The sequence below is a fragment of the Polyodon spathula genome, chromosome 2 (assembly GCF_017654505.1).
Source record: "Polyodon spathula isolate WHYD16114869_AA chromosome 2, ASM1765450v1, whole genome shotgun sequence".
Classification (NCBI taxonomy): domain Eukaryota; kingdom Metazoa; phylum Chordata; class Actinopteri; order Acipenseriformes; family Polyodontidae; genus Polyodon; species Polyodon spathula.
Window position 1 is genome coordinate 49,802,555 of NC_054535.1, and position 20,366 is coordinate 49,822,920.

Sequence of the window (20,366 nt, forward strand, 5' to 3'; positions counted from 1 at the left end):
CAAAAGTAGTGCTTTGCGCGCCAATTGAGGAAAGTTGAGTTATAGCATGAGAGCGCGAGAAAGAGATAAGAGCGTGAACAGATCAACTGAAACAAAAAGGAGTTCAATAAAAATAGAAGTTTTCACTGCTTTAACTGCTCATCTATGTTTCGTTGGATTCCCTGCCATTAAAAGCTGTAGCTTTAACTCTTATGTACAGTACAATACAACATGCCCTGCTAAAGCTCTCAGGGAATTATATTAATATTCAGGAGTAAGCCTCAGTGCATATTCTCTAAACTTTTCACCGACAGATGGTCCTCCCTTTCCAAGGCTTATATATATATATATATATATATATTATATATATATATATATATTATATATATATATATATATATATACGTATTAATATTTATATATATATTAATATATATAAAATGTACTACCGGTCAGAAGTTTTAGAACACCTCCATTTTTTTCCAGTTTTTATTGAAATTTACGCAGTTTAATGTCTCAGTGTACTCTGAAATTAAAGCATAGAACAAATAAACAATTGGAGATAAAAAAGAAATCATGGAATTGTTTTGTTTAACAAAATTTAATCTACATTTTTGACTCATCAGAGTAGCCACCTTTTGCAGATATAACGTCCGAAAACACTTGTGGCATTCTTTCTATAATGGAAATCAAATATTGTTCGGAAAGTTCTTCCCAACACTGTTGCAGAAGTTCCCACAATTGTGTTGCACTTGTAGGTTGCTTTGCTTTCACCCTTCTGTCCAGTTCATCCCAAACCAGCTCGATGGGGTTTAAGTCTGGAGACTGTGCTGGCCATTCCATGATTTGAAGCCTACCATCTTATTCTTTTCTTCTAAGGTAGTTCTGACATAGCCTGGAGGTATGTTTTGGGTCATTATCTTGCTGTAGGATGAACCCCTGACCAACTAGGCGTATACCAGAGGGTATTGCATGGCGCTGCAAAATGCTGTGGTAGCCGTTTTGGTTCAGGGTGCCACTCACTCTGTGCAAGTTGCTGACTCTGGATCCAGCAAAAGAGCTCCAGACCATCACGCGTCCTCCTCCATGTTTGACAGTTGGTGTCACACACTGAGGAACCATCTTTCGCTTACTCGACGGTGTACAAAAACCCTGCGTTATGAACCGAAGTTTTCAAATTTTGATTAATCGGTCCATAAGACCTTCTTCCAGTCTTCAGGAGTCCACTGGCGGTGCTTCATGGCCCAGGCAAGCCTCTTTTTCTTATTTTGCCATCTTAGCAATGGCTTTCTTACTGCCACTCGACCTGTCAAACCTGCAGCTCGAAGTCTTCTCTTCACAGTTGAAACTGAGACTTGCTTACTTCGACCAGTGTTAAGCTGTGCTTGAAGCTGTTGTCCTGTGAGCCGCCTATCACGCAAGCTGTTGACTCTCAGAAAGTTGTCTTCTGATTCTGTTGTGGCTTTGGGTCTGCCAGACCTCTTCCTGTCAGTTTCCTCCAGTTTCCAAGTGTCTTTTGATGGTGTAGGAAACTGTACTCACTGACACCTTGGTTTTCTTTGCAATTTCTCTAAAGACCTACACTTTTAAGGGTTATAATGGTCTGTCTGTCTTCCTTTGTTAATTGCCTTTTTCTCGCCATTATGATAGCAATATATTACTTCCTGCAGTACAAAACTGTCCAAATAATGCTTAAGAGGGTGTAGTAACACAGTCTGTTCCAACACTGCTTTTATACAGACAGGGGGTTTGTAAGTAATCAACAAAAGTTGGGACACCTGTAGGAATTGTTAGCATCAACTTTCAAGGCTTAATTTACTTCCATTGCTGCAGAACAGCTGTAAGTTGTTCATCCCTGAAAAAGGCCTTTTTGTATAAATCTGAAATGACAATGACCTAAACTTTTTTTTTTTAACCTCTGGCAGTTTACTGCTTACCTTTGTACCATTTCAGGTTATTCACTGGACTTGAACTGCTTAAATTTCAATAAAAACTGGAAAAATGGGGGTGTTCTAAAACTTTTGACCAGTAGTGTGTGTGTGTGTATCTATATATATATATATATATATATATATATATATATATATATATATAGATTATATCTATATAGATATTGTCGCGATCTCGGTTCCAAGGCAGTCCGTCCACAGGGGAGGCAACTCCCGATCGGGGTGTGAACACGATTAACCTTTGCCTCTCACACTAAAGCATAGTGCCGATACCACTGTACAGAAGAGCCGGCTCCTTTGAAAGAAGCATATATAAGGCTTATGTCTTTGTATATGATTAAGTCACCTACCAGCCCTGCTGCTGCCTTCCACCATGCACGCTACAATCTCCCCTGCCAGCCTTAAGTCTGCCCCGTACTTGCTCACCAGGCTACAGTCCGATGAATGCGTGCTGGGGTACCTGCATCCCACTGCTGACACCAATGTAGCGATCTCGGTTCCCGCAGGCAGGAGTCTCACACAGGGCAAGCCAATCCACAGACAGGCGGAGGGTGGGCGCGAACCCGGAACCTCTCACACTAAAGCATAGCACCGATACCAATGTACAAAAGAGCCGGCTCCTTCACAACGAGCATATATCGGGTTAATGTCTTTGTATGTGATTACATCACCTACCAGCCCTGCTGCTGCCTTCCCCCGTACACGCTACACTATATATATACAGTACCATGAAAAAGTATTTGCCCCCTGTCTCATTTTCTGCATTTTTCCATATTTTTGACATTGGATGTTATCAGATCTTCATCCACAATCTAATATTAGATAAAAGGGACCCTGAGTGAACAAATAACACAACATTTTGATACTTATTTCATTTATTTATTAAAGAAAGTTATCCAACACCCAATGCCCCCGTGTGAAAAAGTAATCCCCCCCTTAGACTCAATAACTGGTTACACCACCTTTAGCAACAATAACTGCAACCAAACGCTTCCTGTAGATATTGATCAGTCTCTCACAGTGCCGTGGAGTAATCTTGGCCCACTCCTTCATGCAGAACTGCCTCAACTCAATGGGTTTTATGGGTTCTCTAGCATAACCTGCTTGTTTCAGGTCCTGCCACAACATCTCAATGAGGTTTAGGTCTGGACTTTGACTAGGCCATTCCAAAACCTTAAATTTCTTGTTCTTCAACCATTCTGATGTAGACGTGCTTGTGTGTTTCGGATCATTGTCTTGCTGCATGACACAGCTACGCTTCACCTTCAGCTCACGGATGGATGGCCTAACATTCTCCTGTAGAATTCTCTGATACAGAGCAGAATTCATGGTTCCTTCAGTGATGGTAATTAGACACATTGCATGAGTCTTGCATTGCTAATATGTTAACTATCTATGGAGGGAAAAAAATAGGAGTTAGCATTTATCTGTCATGGCTGCATCACCATTTGTAGTAATAAAATAATAATTAACATCTAAAGCAGCACATTGTCGGGTCTGTATGTAAACTACACATACGTTTAAATGTAGACAAAAACTAAATTCAAAATATAATATCAAAGACTAAATCCCCCTACATATGTCCTTAATTTTTGTAATTGATTACTCACTCACAGCCTTTAGGGCAACAACATATTATATAATATTATTATTACTGTGGATGTTGCATCATAGACTGGGACAGTAAACAGCAATCAATAACAACTGATTAGTTCTAAAAATAACTGGTGAAAATTAATTTAACAAAAATATCTCCTGTGAGTCTACTAAATGTCGTCAGGATTTACTCAAATCAAACCACTATCCGAAATACAAAACTCGTCATTGAAGACTTCAGTTTGTTTATTTGACTTATTGGATTCCAGACTGAACAACACAGAAAAATCCTTTAGGCCAGTTTAGGCATTAATCATTTACCGTTTGATTGACGTCATCAAATCCACCATTCACATGTTTTGTGAGACTAAACCCTCCCACGCATATCCTAAAATGTCAGAAACGATTGGTCAAACACAGCGTGCCCAAGCACTGAGTAACTACTGAATATGCTACGATACAAGAGACAGCATACAGTAATCAAAAGCGATCGATCAGCTCTGATAATAACTGTTAAAAGTAAGATTAAGTTTGCTACAAAATAGTTCCTTAGATCCCCTAAGTGTTATATCCATCAAAAGTTGCTCCAATCAAAGCATTATAAAAATATAGTACACATCTTTTTGTTTGCTTCTTTGACTTCCACATTCGACATTGAATAATACGGAGAAATCACATACAGGGCAGTTTACACGTCAATCATGCACTTTGTTAATGACGTGACCGAAACACTATTCACATATTTTGAGACCCTAAACCCTTCTACACACTCTGTAAAAAAATTGAAATGATTGGATGCTCACAGCTGGTGCTACAGTAAGATTTATTTTAGGACGTACGCCGTATGCCCCCTAGCTCTTTATGTGGACATTTTTATGGCGTACACCGTACGCCCCCTAGCACTGAAGGGGTTAATATTTGCTCCCTTTCAGTTTGAAGACTACCACCACAACACTACGTATGGGATATGCCTGCCCTCTGTGTAGGTATTGCTGAGCTCTCTATACCAGAACTGTCAGTAGACCCCTTCCCGGTATGTTGCACTTGGTCCCGCCCACCGAGGGGATAAAATTATCATCCAAAGGAAGCCATTTCTCTTTTTCCTTCTCAAGATGGTACAGTAAGGCATCTGAGTTGAGCTGAGCTGAGCGTGTTGATAGAAAAGAGCTTCTCGAATCAAATTGATTGTATTTTCCTTGCACTCGTGCCAAAAACTGGCTTGCTTTCTGTCTTTCAGCAGCCTCCTCGCTTGCGTGGTAGGCCACTCTTTATATCTGTCTGTCGTGTGTGAGTGACTACCTGTGCAATGATCTGCGAGTGGTTGTCTATTCTTCCTGAGAGTACACAGTTCCTCCACCGTGCTAGGCTTTGCCGCATCCCTGTTGTCATGTAGACCCTGACGGCTTGTAAACAAACAGTGTGCTCTCCCTTATACTATCTTTCTGCCATGTTTTTGCTGTCTGCTTCAACTCGCCCACCACAGCTTCGGCCTTGCGTCCTCCCTGGTACATGTTACATGCTGACCAGGTGTTTGTTGACCACACATTAGGGTAAACTGTAGATAACGCAGGAGTTGCATTAGCGTCACCCCCCCCACCCCCCCCCCCCCCCCCCCCCCCCCCCCCCCCCCCCCCTCCCCCCCCCCCTCACCCCCACCACCCCCCCCCCCCCCCCCCCCCCCCCCCCACCCCCCTGCACAAGTGCTCAGTGCATACAGCACACAGTGCCCAGCGCCTCAGCGGTAGTGCACAGTCACAGTGCTGCACAGTACACGGTGCACATAGTGCTCTCAGTACTCGGTCCGCGCAGTGCTTGGTACTCAAGGTGCACATGGTGCTTCATAGCACTGCTAGATACCACGGCGATACCACTGCTTGATACCACTGCACTCAGGACACACAGTGCACATGGTGCGTGGCCACTGCCTCAAACCAAGCGCAACAGCTCACGGTGCTGCATGGTACCCAGTGCACATAGTGTCACGGTACTCGGTGTGCACGGGGCTCAGCATGCACACATTGCTTGGTACTACACTAGCGTACACGTGCATAAGGTGCCCACGGTACGCAGTGCACGATGCACAGTGTTAAGTACCCTTTGCTACAGCACTAGTGAGGGAGCATACCCCGTGCATACCCGTGCACCTCTTTTGTGCCGGTACACATCCGTGCCCGTGCACCCCGTGCAAACCCATGCACGTCCGTGCCTGTGCACACCTGTGCACATCTGTGCCGGTACATCTATCTGCGCACTGTGGCTTGTGCGCTGTAGGTGCACATCGGTGCCCTTGCACCCACGCATCCGAGCACCCCTTGAAGTCATCGGTGCACATCTGTTCTGTGCCTGTGCACTTATCATGCACCCCGTGAGCATACCCGCTCCTGTGCCCTGTGCACATTTGTACCCAACATGCAACCCGGGCAAGTGCTGTGCGCTATGTCGGGCTTCCATGAATGCGACTCTTGTAGCCGAAAAATGAATTCTGTGTTTCATGCCTGGGTCCAGAACATGCTGCTTTGGCTCTGTCCGACACAGCATTCTGCGCTATCTGTGGGAAGTTCCAGAGGTGGGTCCTAAAGGCTAGAGCCAACAAGGCAGTGGGGCTGGGATCTCCTTCTAGTAGGGGATCTCAATGTGAGTCTGTTTCCCCTTCAGGTGGTAAAGCATCATCTCCTGTCCGCCTGCAACTATCCAGGTCACCCTCCCTGTCTCTCGGGTGACGCTATCACTCACCTACCAGGAGCGTGGGGTAGCTTCGGCGCTCCCCTCCTAAGGAACGTTCCCCTCCCGTGCGGAAGCGTGGTCGCCCCAGGTCCCCTAGGGACAAACAGCCTAGCGGGATCTCAGCCCTCATGGACCAGATTGGTCGTTTTATGGAGGTGACGATGGGACAACAGTCACTCATGATGAGTATGTTGTCGGCCCCTGCACCACGGCTGCGCCATTTCCCTGGCCGCCCATTCCTACTGTTGAGCCTGAACCTGAGCCTAAGCTTGAGCCTGAAGCCATCTCAGACTATGAAGAGGACATCCTTTCTCTGCAGGCATCTGGTGACGATGAGCTTGTGCAAGAGAGACATTCTTGCAATTCGGTGGATAAGCTGCAACAGGAACCGGAGGAATCTCCAGGGCAAGAGTTAGAGGCTTTGGTTGAGCGGGCGGCTCAATGTCTACGGGTGGAATGGCCCAGAGACAAGGAGCCCCAAGCCTCCTGGTTCTCCTCGGTTAAGCCAGTACAGGACAGGACACTTCCCCCTTTCCCCGACTTTGTCAGGGAGGTCCAGTCTTCCTGGTCCAACCCAGCATCAGCACATAGCACAGTGGCTGGAACTCAGGTTTTTTCTTCCATGCAGGGAGCTTGGCAGCCTTCCCCCTGGTGGACTCCACCATTGCGGCCCTCAACCAAGCACCGGGAATTGGACCGGCCAAGGACCTACAATGCCCTAACAGACAACAGTGTCGGACAACAGAGATGCACCTCAAGAAGGCGTATGCCGCTTGCTCCCAAGCTGCTTGGATTTCCAATGTGTCGAGCATGCTCTCTGTCTATCAAGCCATCCTTATTAAGGAGCTCCCTGATATGGTCACGGTGGCTCACAGACAAGAGCTGAACCAGGTCTCTGAGGCTGTCACCAGACTGGCCCAACTCACGGTCAGAGCAGATGGCCGATGCCTTGCGACGCTGGTGGTCACCAGACGGCAACTCTGGCTTTCCTAGGCTAGAGTTCAGGAGCAGGACAAGTCCTCTCTCCTGGACGCCCCTATCACTCCTGGCCATACTTTTGGCCCCACAGTGGAGGAGATGCTTCAGAGGACTTTGAAGACCAGGGAGGCATCAAGGCAGTATGCCCAGCTGCTTCCACGGAAGCCTGCCTTGCCTGCTAGGGCTTCCCCACTGTGGGGGCGAAAGCCTACGTCCCGGCAACACCTGCCCTTCAGCGCAGTCAGCCTGCAAAGAGGGGCAACTAGTGCCCTAGGGGGGGTGGCAATCGCCAGCGATCCAAGGGTCCTGCAACTGCGTCCCCTGCGCGACCTAAGGCTCAGCATCCCTGAAGGGCCGCAGCAGCCTTCAACCCCTGTCTCCCAGTTAGTATACTGGCAAACCAGCACCAACAACAATTGGGAGCTCAAGACTATGTGGGCTGGTTAAAACCTTCAGCTCCAGTTAAAACCGTAACTGCAGTGAAGGACTCACTCCAACATGCGGCTCTCAACACAGCAATCCTGGCGCTTCTCTTGAAACGTGCCATTGATGAAGTAGATCTGTCCTCTTGCAGGGAGGGGTTCTATTCAAAGTAATTCCTAGAGCCCAAGAAGGATGGCGGATTCCGCCCTATCTTGGATCTGAGACTTCTGAACAAACACCTTCGGGTGTTACGTTTCAAGATGCTCATGCACCGCCATGTCGTCCAGGCCATTCAGCCTGGCGATTGGTTTACCACCGTGGACCTGAAGGATGCGTACTTTCACATACTCATCAGGCCCAGGCAATGGAAATACCTTCGCTTCGTGTTTCAGGGCAGGTTCTACAAGTACTGCATACTCCCCTTCGTCCTGTCCCTTGCTCCTCACACCTTTTCCAAGTGCATGGACGGCATTCTGGCCCCCCTGCGGGTTCAGGGTGTTCGACTGATGAATTATCTAGACAACTGGCTTGTCTGCACTCAGTCACAGGAGCAAGCCCTGGCACATACGGCATTGGTCACAGACCATCTCCAGCGGCTCTGTCTCAGAATGAACCTGCAAAAGTGCCACCTCACGCCAAGCCAGCAATCGGATTTTCTGGGCCTCCACCTAGACTCTGTGTCTATGAAGGCCACAGAGAGTTATTGCAATAGAGTCTTGCCTCTCCCTATTCAGGTTGAGAGAGACAGTAAGCGTGGTGCTGTGTCAGCGTATGCTGGGGTTGATGGCTGTTGCCTCGCAGGCTCTTCCTTTGGGCCTTCTCCACCAAAGGCCTTTCCAGGCCTGGTTCAACTTGTTTGCACTTCACCCGCAACAAGACAGACATCGCAGGCTGGTGGAGGATCCCCTCCAGCCTTCTTTACAGGACAACCATGGGTCCCATTTTCCGGAGGGAAGTAATCACCACAGACGCCTCCAACCACAGCTGGGGCGCAGTCTGGAACAGTGTGGGGACTCAGGGAGTGTGGACAGGGCCTTGGGTCTCAGCCCACATCAATGTCCTGGAACTCAGGGCAGTAGATCTCACCCAACAGCTCTTTATTCCAGTGGTCCAGAACAAACACGTGCTGTGTGGTCAGACAACACCACAGTTGTGGCATATATCAACCACCAGGGTGGCCTGAGATCTCCGAGCCTTCACCTCATGGTGGTTCGGCTGTTACTGTGGTCGCAGCCCCAACTGGCATCTCTTCAAGCAGTCCACTTACCGGGCTGACTCAACCACGCTGCGGATCTCCTCTCCAGAGGTACGCATCTGGGAGTGGTTCGGCAGAGCAGACATAGATCTCTTCGCCTCGTGGGAGTCTACGCACTGCCCTCTTTGGCTCTCGATGAGAGACCTCGACAGTCCCTTAGGAGTCGACGCCCTGGCCCACGAGTGGCCCGCTTGTCTCCTATATGCCTCCCCACCGATACCACTGCTCCCTGCCTTCCTAGAGAAGGTCAGGGCAGAGAAAGCTACAATCCTTCTGGTAGCTCCTCTGTGGCCCCAAAGGACCTGGTTTTCAACCCTGGTGCAACTCCTACACGGCCAGCTGAGGCAGATCCCCCTGCGGGCGGATCTCCTCTCTCAGGCCCAGGGTGATCTGTGGTACCCGAACCCGCAGCTGATGCAACTATGGGTCTGGCCCCTGAATGGGAACGCCTGACAGCTCTAGGGCTGTCATTGGCAGTTATAGCCACTATTCAGAGCACAAGAGTTCCCTCTACCAGGTCTCAATACGCATATAAGTGGCAGTTATTTCAGGACTGGTGTCTGGCCCAGGGCCAGAACCCAGTTACCTGCCCCATGGCAGTTATCTTACAGTTTCTCCAGAGACTATTAGATGATGGTAGGTCCCCTTCCACATTGAAGGTGTACCTAGTAGCCATATCTGCTTGTCACACGCACATAGATGGGTTATCGCCTGGAAACCATTTCCTGGCATCCCAATTTCTTAAGGGTGCGAGGAGGCTGCATCCTCCCAGGACATCTAGCCTCCCCTCGTGGCGCCTTGATGTGGTGCTGGAAGCCCTTACAAAAGCCCCATTTGAGCCACTCCACTGTGGATCTGAAGCTCATGTCCTTAAAGACTGTGTTTTTGCTGGCTATTGCTTCAGCAAAACAGATGAGTGAGCTGCATGCACTTTCAGTGCACCCTTCTTGCATTCGCTTCGCTGGAGACGGGTCTAGAGTCTCCATGTGACAAAACTGGGCATTTTTGCCAAAAGTAATATCCCCGTTCCACGTGAACCAATCTGTGGAGTTGATGGCATTCCATCCTCCTCCCTTCTCTTCTCTGGAGGATCAACGGTTGCACATCCTCTGCCCGGTGCGAGCACTGAGGTGCTATATTGACCATACAAGGGGTATCACACACTGAACAGTTGTTTGTGTTCTATGGTTCTAGGACTCTGGGTCAGGCATTGTCTAAACAGCGCCTGTCCCATTGGATAGTGGATGCCATTGCCCTGGCTTATGAATCTGTTGGCCTTTCCCCTCCGGGGCAATTGAAGGCGCCTTCTACCAGGGGTATAGTGACATCTTGGGCCCTCTTTCGAGGTGTCCCAGTGTCTGAAATATGTGCTGCGGCTAGCTGGGCTACGCCATACACTTTCATGAGGTTCTACAGACTGAATGTGCTTGATTCCTCTGCTCTACTCTTTGGAGCTTCAGTCTTGGACTCTATCACACCAGTGGAAAAGACCATTTAGTGTTAGTCTGGTAGACTGCTGTACTCTTTGAGTACGCTCTCCAGTGTTACCCATGTGGTAAGAGTATCCCGGTATGATATCGTACTGTTAAAGACCCTCTGTTCATAGAACAGTGTTAGGACATATGTCTTTCGAACCACATGCTGAGGCGCTGTTCCGTGTATATTTTTTACATGTAGATTGATCCTGTCCTACTGCCACATGGTCTTCCTCGCGACTGCTTTGGTACACGGTACCCATTAGTTGATGGCTATTTTCGAACTGAAAGAGAATGTAAGGTTGCGGAACCCCGGTTCTCTGAAAGAGAAAATAACCATCAAGCAGCGAGGCCGCTTCACTAGCCCTTGCGGCCTGAAGCAAAAAAGGCTGGGCTTCCTATGCTCTGCATAGTCATTCAGCACCTAAGGGGTGGGGCGCTGACGTCAGAGCTACGGAGGCCTAAATGCAGCTTTTATATTAGCTCAGCATAATCCTATCACCTGATGGCGATACCCATTAGTTGAAGGCTATTTTCTCGTCCAGAGAACCGGGGTTGCATCCGCAATCTTACGTTCCTCGGCCTGCAAAGGCAATATCCCGTAAGAGGACAAGCATACCCTCTGTGCGCGGTGTTTGGGCATTCAACATGCCACCTTAGCCCTCGAGAGGGATGTGGCCTGTAGCATCTGCAAGTCATTCCAGCCCCGGGTGAAAGAGGCTCGCTTGGAAAGAGTCACAAGGGTGATCTCTGCGTTCTCTATGGCGAGACCGTCAGGGGCTCTTGGAGCCCCAGAGCCCCTTCTCCATGGCCTGTCCCAGGACCCTCTGTTAGATATCCCTGATGCGCAGGCCACCCTCAGTCGCTCCCATCTCTGCAAGCAAGACGGGTGAAGCGTTCCAAGCAAGCAAGGGACATTATGGACCTCAAGGTCCAGATGGCCCAGGTCCTAGAGCTTTTGGCTAAACAGGCCCCGGCGGCCCAGGCCCCTGTCCAGGCCCTGTTGCAGCCTGAATTGCCATACCCCGTCTCTCCCCCAGGGGAGTTCAGGGTGGATGGGAAGAGTCGTTTCAGCTGGTGCAGGAGGACACACTCTCCATAGCGGCCTCCGGGGACGGAGCCTCCTTCTCCTCTGAAATGCAGGTGGGCGAGACCCCTGCTAAGGAAAAACCTGGCTTCGAGAGTGCCTCAGAAGCCAGTGTCCCCCCATTGTCCAGCTCGGTTTCGGCACTCATGGGATATGCTGCAGCTTTCCTGCAGATCCCCTGGACGCTAGCGGCAGAACCACGCCGGTCCGTTTTCCGGACGCAGACGATGGCTCCTCACCCTCAGAAGTTCCCAGCTTTCCCAGACTTCATGGAGGAGGTACTCTCCTCCTGGGATTGTCCAGCCTTGGGTCCTAGTGTGTTAAAACAGGTCGCACCGCTTGCCTCCTTAGAAGGTGCGGATAAGCTTGGCCTAGCAGGGTTCCCCCGGTGGACTCCACCATTGCAGCCCTAGTTAAGGCCCCACCGGTAGGTGGTTTACCAAGAGGACCAGCGTGCCCGAACCCTCAATGTAAGGTGATGGAGATGCTTCTTAAGTGAGCTTATGCAGCAGAGGAACAGGCAACTCGCCTGTCTAATACAGCAAGTGTGCTTTCTGCACATGGACGGTGTACTGTGCGAGTCCCCACTCCCAGAGCCGGTGACTACGGAGTTACATCTTCTGTGCAGCACACTGCTACAGATCTCCGGTCTTCAATGACAAGATCTTGGCAGGAGCCTGGCTAGCTTAATCGTGACTTGTAGACAGCTGTGGCTGACACAAGCTGGAGTTCCAAATGCAGATAAGACAGCACTGCTTGACGCGCCTATATTCCCAGGACATACCTTTGGGCCAGCAGTGGAAGAGATCTTACAGAGATCCCACTGGGAACACGAGGCATCCCGTCAGGTAGCTGCGTTGTTCCCTCCCCACGCCTCCGCGTGGGGCAGGTTGAGCCGCCGGCGAGCTCCTCAGACATGGGCTGTCACTAGAACAGTTCCAGTTCCCACGGCTCCGCTGGGTGACCTAAGGCATCACCTACAGGACACACCAGCAGCAAGCAACCGGGCCCAACCGGCAGGTACAGGGAACACAGGACGTGGCCAGTCCACACACCAGCGTCAGAGGAGGCGTTTTCAGTGCCAGCGCCCTAAACACTCACCCCAAACTGCCACGCCTCAGCCTCAGTAGCCCGTGCAGGACCCCTGAAGGCTGGCGGCCTCAGACCCCCTTTTCGGCACAAGAGCTGCAGTACTGGCGTTCTTGCACCTAAGACATCTGGGTGCTTGCCACCATGTAAAATGGCTATGCACTTCAGTTCCACTTGGGGCCTCCTACCTTTCGAAGGTATCATGAATACTTTCTTGACAGACCCTCTCCAGGCCTCGGTACTTCAGAAGGAAGTGGCCAACTTGCTGTGCAAGTGAGCCATTCGTCTCGTAGACCCCACCTCCCACAGAGAGGGTTACTACTTGAGGTATTTTCTGGTACCCAAAAAGGATTACGGCTTTCGCCCCATCTTAGACCTGAGGCTCCTCAATGGGTTCTGTCACAAAGACGGCCGGAGTGGGGGACATCAGACCAGAAACAGGAACCAGGAAATAAACGACAGAGAGAGGTGGAGTTTGTTTCGCTCAGCATTAAATAAATAAACAGAACAGAAAAGAAGGTTGTAACAAAAACAGCACATGGCACGTGAAGCCAAAACAAATAGACAAACAAAACGGACTAACACTTACACAAACAGTGGACTAACAGACAAACAAGGTGAGTGAAAACAACGGTTATATAAATGACTTAGTTTCATTTTTTTTAATTCTTTCCTCTCCACACCCATTCTCCACTCACCGAACACACAACCGTGAGTGGGTGAAAACACATAGCTTTTATGCAGCTGTACCGAGACTCGATTCATAATCAATCATTCAATTGGAGTCACGGTACAACTGCACATGAATTAATAAAGTGCAATTCCCCGTGCTCACATATTATTATGTTTTACTTGCATGTGAAGTGCTGTGCAATCCTCGTGCCTAAATACAAATATACATTTTAAACACGCGTGTTACACAGACCCGTTTATATCCTGTGTACCAATGACTATACACCAACATTAACACACAACATAAAATACATACAGGGGCTAGCACTTTGCCACCGTTCTTAAAAGAAAGGAGGTTTCAAATGCTGATGCATCGTCACATCCTCCAGTGCGTCAGACACCGTCGGCTGACTGTATCTCACTCGCATTTGGGAACGGTTCGGGAAGGCACAGGTTGATCGCTACGCCTGGCAGAGACGACAGATTTCCCCCTATGTTACTCCCTCCACCGCTTAGGCGGTCTACTTGGCGTAGACGCCCTAGCACACGAATGGCCCAAAGTGTTTTTGTATGCTTACCGCTGCTTCTGGCTTTTCTTGAAAAAGTCTGGTTAGAAAAAACATCAGTTCTCCTAGTGGCTCCCAAGTCAAGAGTATGGTTTTTGACCCTGTGCCTGTGCCACTTCGCTTGGATCTCCTAAGTCAGACAAAAGGCTCTCTTTGGCATCTTGAACCAGGCAGGTTCCGGCTATGGGTCTGGTTCCCAAAAGGGACTGCTGGCTAGCCCTAGGGCTATTGAATGCGGTTGTGGGTACGCTGCAGAGTGCTAGGGCAGACTCCACTAGGTCTTTGCATACTTGTAAGTGGAAGTGTTTTCAGGCTTGGTGTCTGGCTAGAAGCCATGACCCCATATCTTGCCCTATGCCAGTCACCTTATAGTTTCTGCAAGAACTGCTTGATGCTGGTAGGTCACCTTCCACCTTGAAGGTGTATTTAGCGGTTATTGCATATTTGGGAGGATGGCAGCAGAGTGTCTCTGCACACCAACCCTGCTTTCCTCCCCAAGGTGATCACAGCCTTCCACATTAATCAGTCTGTGGAACTGGAGTCCTTCCATCGACCTCCGTTTGCTTCAACAGAGGATGTGAGATTTAATTTCCTCTGCCCGGGCATTGAGACGCTAAGTGCATAGGACAAGAGCTCTGCATCAATCTGACCATCTCTTCATCTGTCATGGAACACAGACCCTAGGACAGCCCCTCTCTAAGCAGTGTCTGTCACATTGGATTGTGGACACAGTCTCAACTGCGTATAATGGTGCTGGCTTGCCCCCACCTTTAAGGATAGCCACACACTCCGCTAGAGCATTTGTACTGCCACATACTTTCTCCAGGTAATACCGTCTTAATGTAGTAGACCCTGCCTTGCCTTCTGTAGGGTAGCTGCCGTTCCTTCTCCCTCACGACGGCTTTGGTATATATTATCCCATACCTAATGTAGTTGTGGTCGTCTTCGAATTGAAAGGGAACGTTAGGTTACTTATCGTAACTCTGGTTCCCTGAAAGAGAAGATGACCACCAACGGCAAAGTCGCCCTCACGGGTTCAACGGAAAAAGAGAAATAGCTTCCTTTGGATGGTTTTATCCCCTCAGTAGGCGGGACTGAGTGTATCATCCCGGAAAGGGGCCTCCCACACAGCTCTGGTATAGAGAGTTCAGCAGTAACTACCCAATGGGCAGGCATATCCCATTCGTAATGTTGTGGTGGTTGTCTTCTCTTTCCAGGAACCATGGTTATGGTAAGTAACCTAGTAATGTAACACTATACGGTTATCACATAATCCTTCCAGTCAACCAATGTCTATGGTTAAGTTAACTTAAATGCTTGTTTGTACCAAAAACAACTGACATTAATTTGCGAGTAAATTAGTTTCTTTTTTTGCTTGTTTTACAAAACAAACATGAATTTATTTTGAAGTAAATTAAACGATGTTTGTGGGGTACAACTCATAGTTAGTTGTATAGTAGTGTTGTTGTTGCAAACTTTAAATAGCCAGTTGACTATAAATATATAATCTGCTTCAATATTTGGCGTAGGCTAGTTATAATTGAATTTATTTATCCTTAGAAATACTGCTTACATTTTTTTAAACAAAATTGGTACTGGTAGATTTACATGACTACTTAATGTTATCTATAGGATAACAAATGGCATTTCAACCTATCTTAAATTGAACTGTAGATATCTCAAACTAACTCGATTTCAAGATATCTCAAACTCATTTCGAGATATTTGTTTGAGGTATCTCGAATTGACTTCTTGTGAAAATGCTTTATGTTTTGAATGGACTTCTGGACAGGAAGTCATTTTGAGATACTTCAAATTCAATTTGAGATATCTCAAACTGAACAGGAAGTCAATTCGAGATATCGCAAATTCAATTCAAGATATCTCAAATTGAATTTGAGATATCTCATTTAAAGCTCCATGTCAAGATATCTGTAATTGAAGTTTTAAATGAGATATCTCAAATTAACACTGATTTCAAGGTATCTCCAATTCATTTTGAGATATCGCAGATTGAATTTGAGGTATCTCAAATAGAATTTAAGATATCTCAAATTGACTTCCTGTCCAGTTTCAGATATCTCAAATTGATTTCCTGACTAGTTTGAGATGTCTTGAAATGTGTCCGGAAGTCCATTCAAAACATAGAGCATTTTCACAGGAAGTCAATTTGAGATATCTCAAACATGACATGAAGACAATTTGAGATATCTTGAAATGCATTTCAAAATATCTCTAAATGATAATTTGGCTTTCCATAGTGGGCTCTATTCATCAAATTGTCAGTGTTTAGAATTTTTTAAGAAATCTTTTTCGAACATTCTGTGTTTACACCTCTAAATCTTGAGTGATACATGAAAGTTTCATTTAAAAAAACGACAGTCGAAACATGCTTTCTGTTGGATTTTCATGCATAAATTAAAATAGACGCTACCCACGGACTGCCCGCGAGACAAAACAGTGCTCCGTACTATCCCCTCTGGGTCTCTGGAACGATCCAATGCGTAGAACCCGAGTGCAATTTGAACTTTGATGTGCACTGGTAAAGTACGAGTTCTAGCCTTTTGGCTTTAAAAATCTCCCTCAGTTCCCTTTTCCAACTTTTATAGTCAATGACATGCAAATTAGAAAACTGACCTTTTTTTAGGATTTGACGGATTGTGGAAAACAGTCACTTTTTGGTACGACATGACGTCATTCAGTTGTCGGAAACAGCGAAATATGTATTTGATGAATCACAAACAGTTCTTATACCGTTCTTAATCTGTTTATAATAACAAATTTCGAAACCAACACTTTGATGAAGAGAGCCCTACGTCTCATCAACCAATATTTCTCGAGTAAACAAAACAAAAAGAATAATGTGCCATTGCACAACATGACATTTATTGTTTAAAAGGAGAAAGAAAAAAGGCTTTAAATACAGTGCCTTGCAAAAGTATTCAGACCCCTGACCAATTTTCTCATATTACTGAATTACAAATGGTACATTGAAATTTTGTTCTGATCAATATTTTTTTTTTTTTAAAACACTTAAACTCAAAATCAATTATTGTAAGGTGACATTGGTTTTATGTTGGGAAATATTTTTAAGAAAAATAAAAAACTGAAATATCTTGCTTGCATAAGTATTCAACCCCCACACATTAATATTTGGTAGAGCCACCTTTTGCTGCAATAACAGCTTTAAGTCTTTTGAGGTAAGTAAGTACCAGCTTTGCACACAGTGTTGAAGTGATTTTGGCCCATTCTTCTTGGCAGATTTGCTCCAGGTTGTTCAGGTTGGTTGGATAACGTTTGTGGACCACAATTTTCAAATAGTGCCACAGATTCTCAATGGGATTGAGATCAAGACTTTGACTGGGCAACTGTAGGACATTTACCTTTTTGTTCTTGAGCCACTCCAATGTTGCTTTGGCCTTGTGCTTGGGATCATTGTCCTGCTGAAAGGTAAATTTCCTCTCAAGCTTCAGTTTTTTAGTGGACTGAAGCAGATTCTCTTGCAGTATTTTCCTGTATTTTGCGCCATCCATTCTTCCTTCAATTGTAACAAGATGCCCAGCCCCTGCTGATGAGAAGCATGCCACCACCATACTTCACTGTAGGGATGGTGTGTCTTGAGGCATGGGCAGTGTTAGGTTTGCGCCACACATAGCGCTTTGAGTTTTGGCCAAAAAGCTCTATCTTGGTGTGGCAGGCTGGCGAGTGGATAGAGGCCCAGAGACAGACTGCAGTTCAAAAAAATAACTATTTTATTATAAATAAACAAAAATAAAGTGCACAAGGGCAAAATAACAGATACTCAAACACAAATAAAGCAAAAACAAAACTCACAAAAATAAAGTTTCCAGGCTGGGCAATGCCTTCACTGGATTTAGAAAATTCAAAAACCACAAAACAAACACCAACCTGCTTCCTCAGCTCCCTCTCTCCAAATGAGAAGCAGAGGCCTCCTTTTATATCAGGTGGCTGGTCATCCCTGCCAATTTAAAGGGCAGAGCTTTGCTCTGCCACACACCTCCCCCCATGTACAACGTACACTGGCCGCAATCGGCCAACTCCCCCCTTCCCCCCACCCCCCCACCCCCCCTCCCCCCAAGAGTCCAATTATGTCCCTTGGGTGGGCTGTTATGGTGGGTGGTGGTGGGCGGGGTTGATGTCGGAGCCCCCAAGCCTTCTTTGGTTGAGGGGGCCCCGAATCTCCAAGGTAGCACGGCGACGGCGGCCCGGCTCCCTCTGGTGGCCGGCGACGGCGGCCCGGCTCCCTCTGGTGGCGGAGGCGGCCCGGCTCCCTCTGGTGGCGGAGGCGGCGACGGCGGCCCGGCTCCCTCTGGTGGCGGAGGCGGCGACGGCGGCCCGGCTCCCTCTGGTGGCGGAGGCGGCGACGGCGGCCCGGCTCCCTCTGGTGGCGGAGGCGGCGACGGCGGCCCGGCTCCCTCTGGTGGCGGAGGCGGCGACGGCGGCCCGGCTCCCTCTGGTGGCGGAGGCGGCGGCGGCCCGGCTCCCTCTCCCTCTCGGGCTCTGAGAGCGGCGACGGTGGCTCCTCCCTCTCGGGCTCTGGGAGCGACGGAGGCTCCTCACCCCTCTCTGGCTCTGGGAGCGACGGCGGCTCCTCACTCCTCTCTGGCTCTGGGAGCGACGGCGGCTCCTCCTCCCTCTCTGGCTCTGGGAGCGACGGCGGATCCTCCTCCCTCTCTGGCTCTGGGAGCGACGGCAGATCCTCCTCCCTCTCTGGCTCTGGGAGCGACGGCAGATCCTCCTCCCTCTCTGGCTCTGGGAGCGACGGCAGATCCTCCTCCCTCTCTGGCTCTGGGAGCGACGGCAGCTCCTCCTCCCTCTCTGGCTCTGGGAGCGACGGCAGCTCCTCACTCCTCTCTGGCTCTGGGAGCGACGGCAGCTCCTCACTCCTCTCTGGCTCTGGGAGCGACGGAGGCTCCTCCTCCCTCTCTGGCTCTGGGAGCGACAGCAGATCCTCCTCCCTCTCTGGCTCTGGGAGCGACAGCAGATCCTCCTCCCTCTCTGGCTCTGGGAGCGACGGCAGCTCCTCACTCCTCTCTGGCTCTGGGAGCGACGGAGGCTCCTCCTCCCTCTCTGGCTCTGGGAGCGACGGCAGATCCTCCTCCCTCTCTGGCTCTGGGAGCGACGGCAGATCCTCCTCCCTCTCTGGCTCTGGGAGCGACGGCAGATCCTCCTCCCTCTCTGGCTCTGGGAGCGACGGCAGCTCCTCCTCCCTCTCTGGCTCTGGGAGCGACGGCAGCTCCTCCTCCCTCTCTGGCTCTGGGAGCGACGGCAGCTCCTCACTCCTCTCTGGCTCTGGGAGCGACGGAAGATCCTCCTCCCTCTCTGGCTCTGGGAGCGACGGCAGATCCTCCTCCCTCTCTGGCTCTGGGAGCGACGGCAGCTCCTCACCCCTCTCTGGCTCTGGGAGCGACGGAGGCTCCTCACCCCTCTCTGGCTCTGGGAGCGACGGCAGATCCTCCTCCCTCTCTGGCTCTGGGAGCGACAGCAGATCCTCCTCCCTCTCTGGCTCTGGGAGCGACGGCAGCTCCTCACCCCTCTCTGGCTCTGGGAGCGACGGCAGCTCCTCACCCCTCTCTGGCTCTGGGGAGCGACGGCAGCTCCTCACCCCTCTCTGGCTCTGGGAACGACGGCACACCTCTCTTTATTGGAGTGACCGGTGGATCTCCCATGTCTACCGCCAGGTAATTAACCACCATGAGGGCAACCTCTGGGAAGGAGGCCGGGTGGTGCTGTTCCTCCCACTGTTCCCACCTCTCCCCATCTCGACGCCACAGCGTGTTGATAACTATGGGGAGATCGTGGACGAGGTCTGCCTCAGGGTGCATCAACCAGTCCCAGATCTCCTGGGACGGTGGTGAAGGTGGTGGTGCTGGAGGTAGTGGGGTGGCCCCTGATGCCCGGGGTGAACACGGCACCTCTTCCTGGGCCTGGTTGTAGGGGCATCCTGCCCAGTTGTGGCCGTCCTCCTCACACCGGCCACACCAGTTTGCCGGTGGCACGTCTGGGCAGGACCGCCAACGATGGTCCTCCTTCCCACACCAGGAACACCAGGGGAAGAGGCTGGCCGGGTCCTCCAGCGGTGGCTGCAGCAGCTTACATTTCTTCAGCTGCTGCTTGTCCTGCCTTTTCCACTGTCTGCTCTTCTTTCCCATTTTTTTTTTTCAAAAAAAAAATAAAAAAAAATAAATACTGCTCTGAGCCTCTAGGTGGCGCTATCCCACTTCTGACACCAAATGTGGCAGGCTGGCGAGTGGATAGAGGCCCAGAGACAGACTGCAGTTCAAAAAAATAACTATTTTATTATAAATAAACAAAAATAAAGTGCACAAGGGCAAAATAACAGATACTCAAACACAAATAAAGCAAAAACAAAACTCACAAAAATAAAGTTTCCAGGCTGGGCAATGCCTTCACTGGATTTAGAAAATTCAAAAACCACAAAACAAACACCAACCTGCTTCCTCAGCTCCCTCTCTCCAAATGAGAAGCAGAGGCCTCCTTTTATATCAGGTGGCTGGGCGCTGATTGATCGTTAATCAACCTAATCAACTA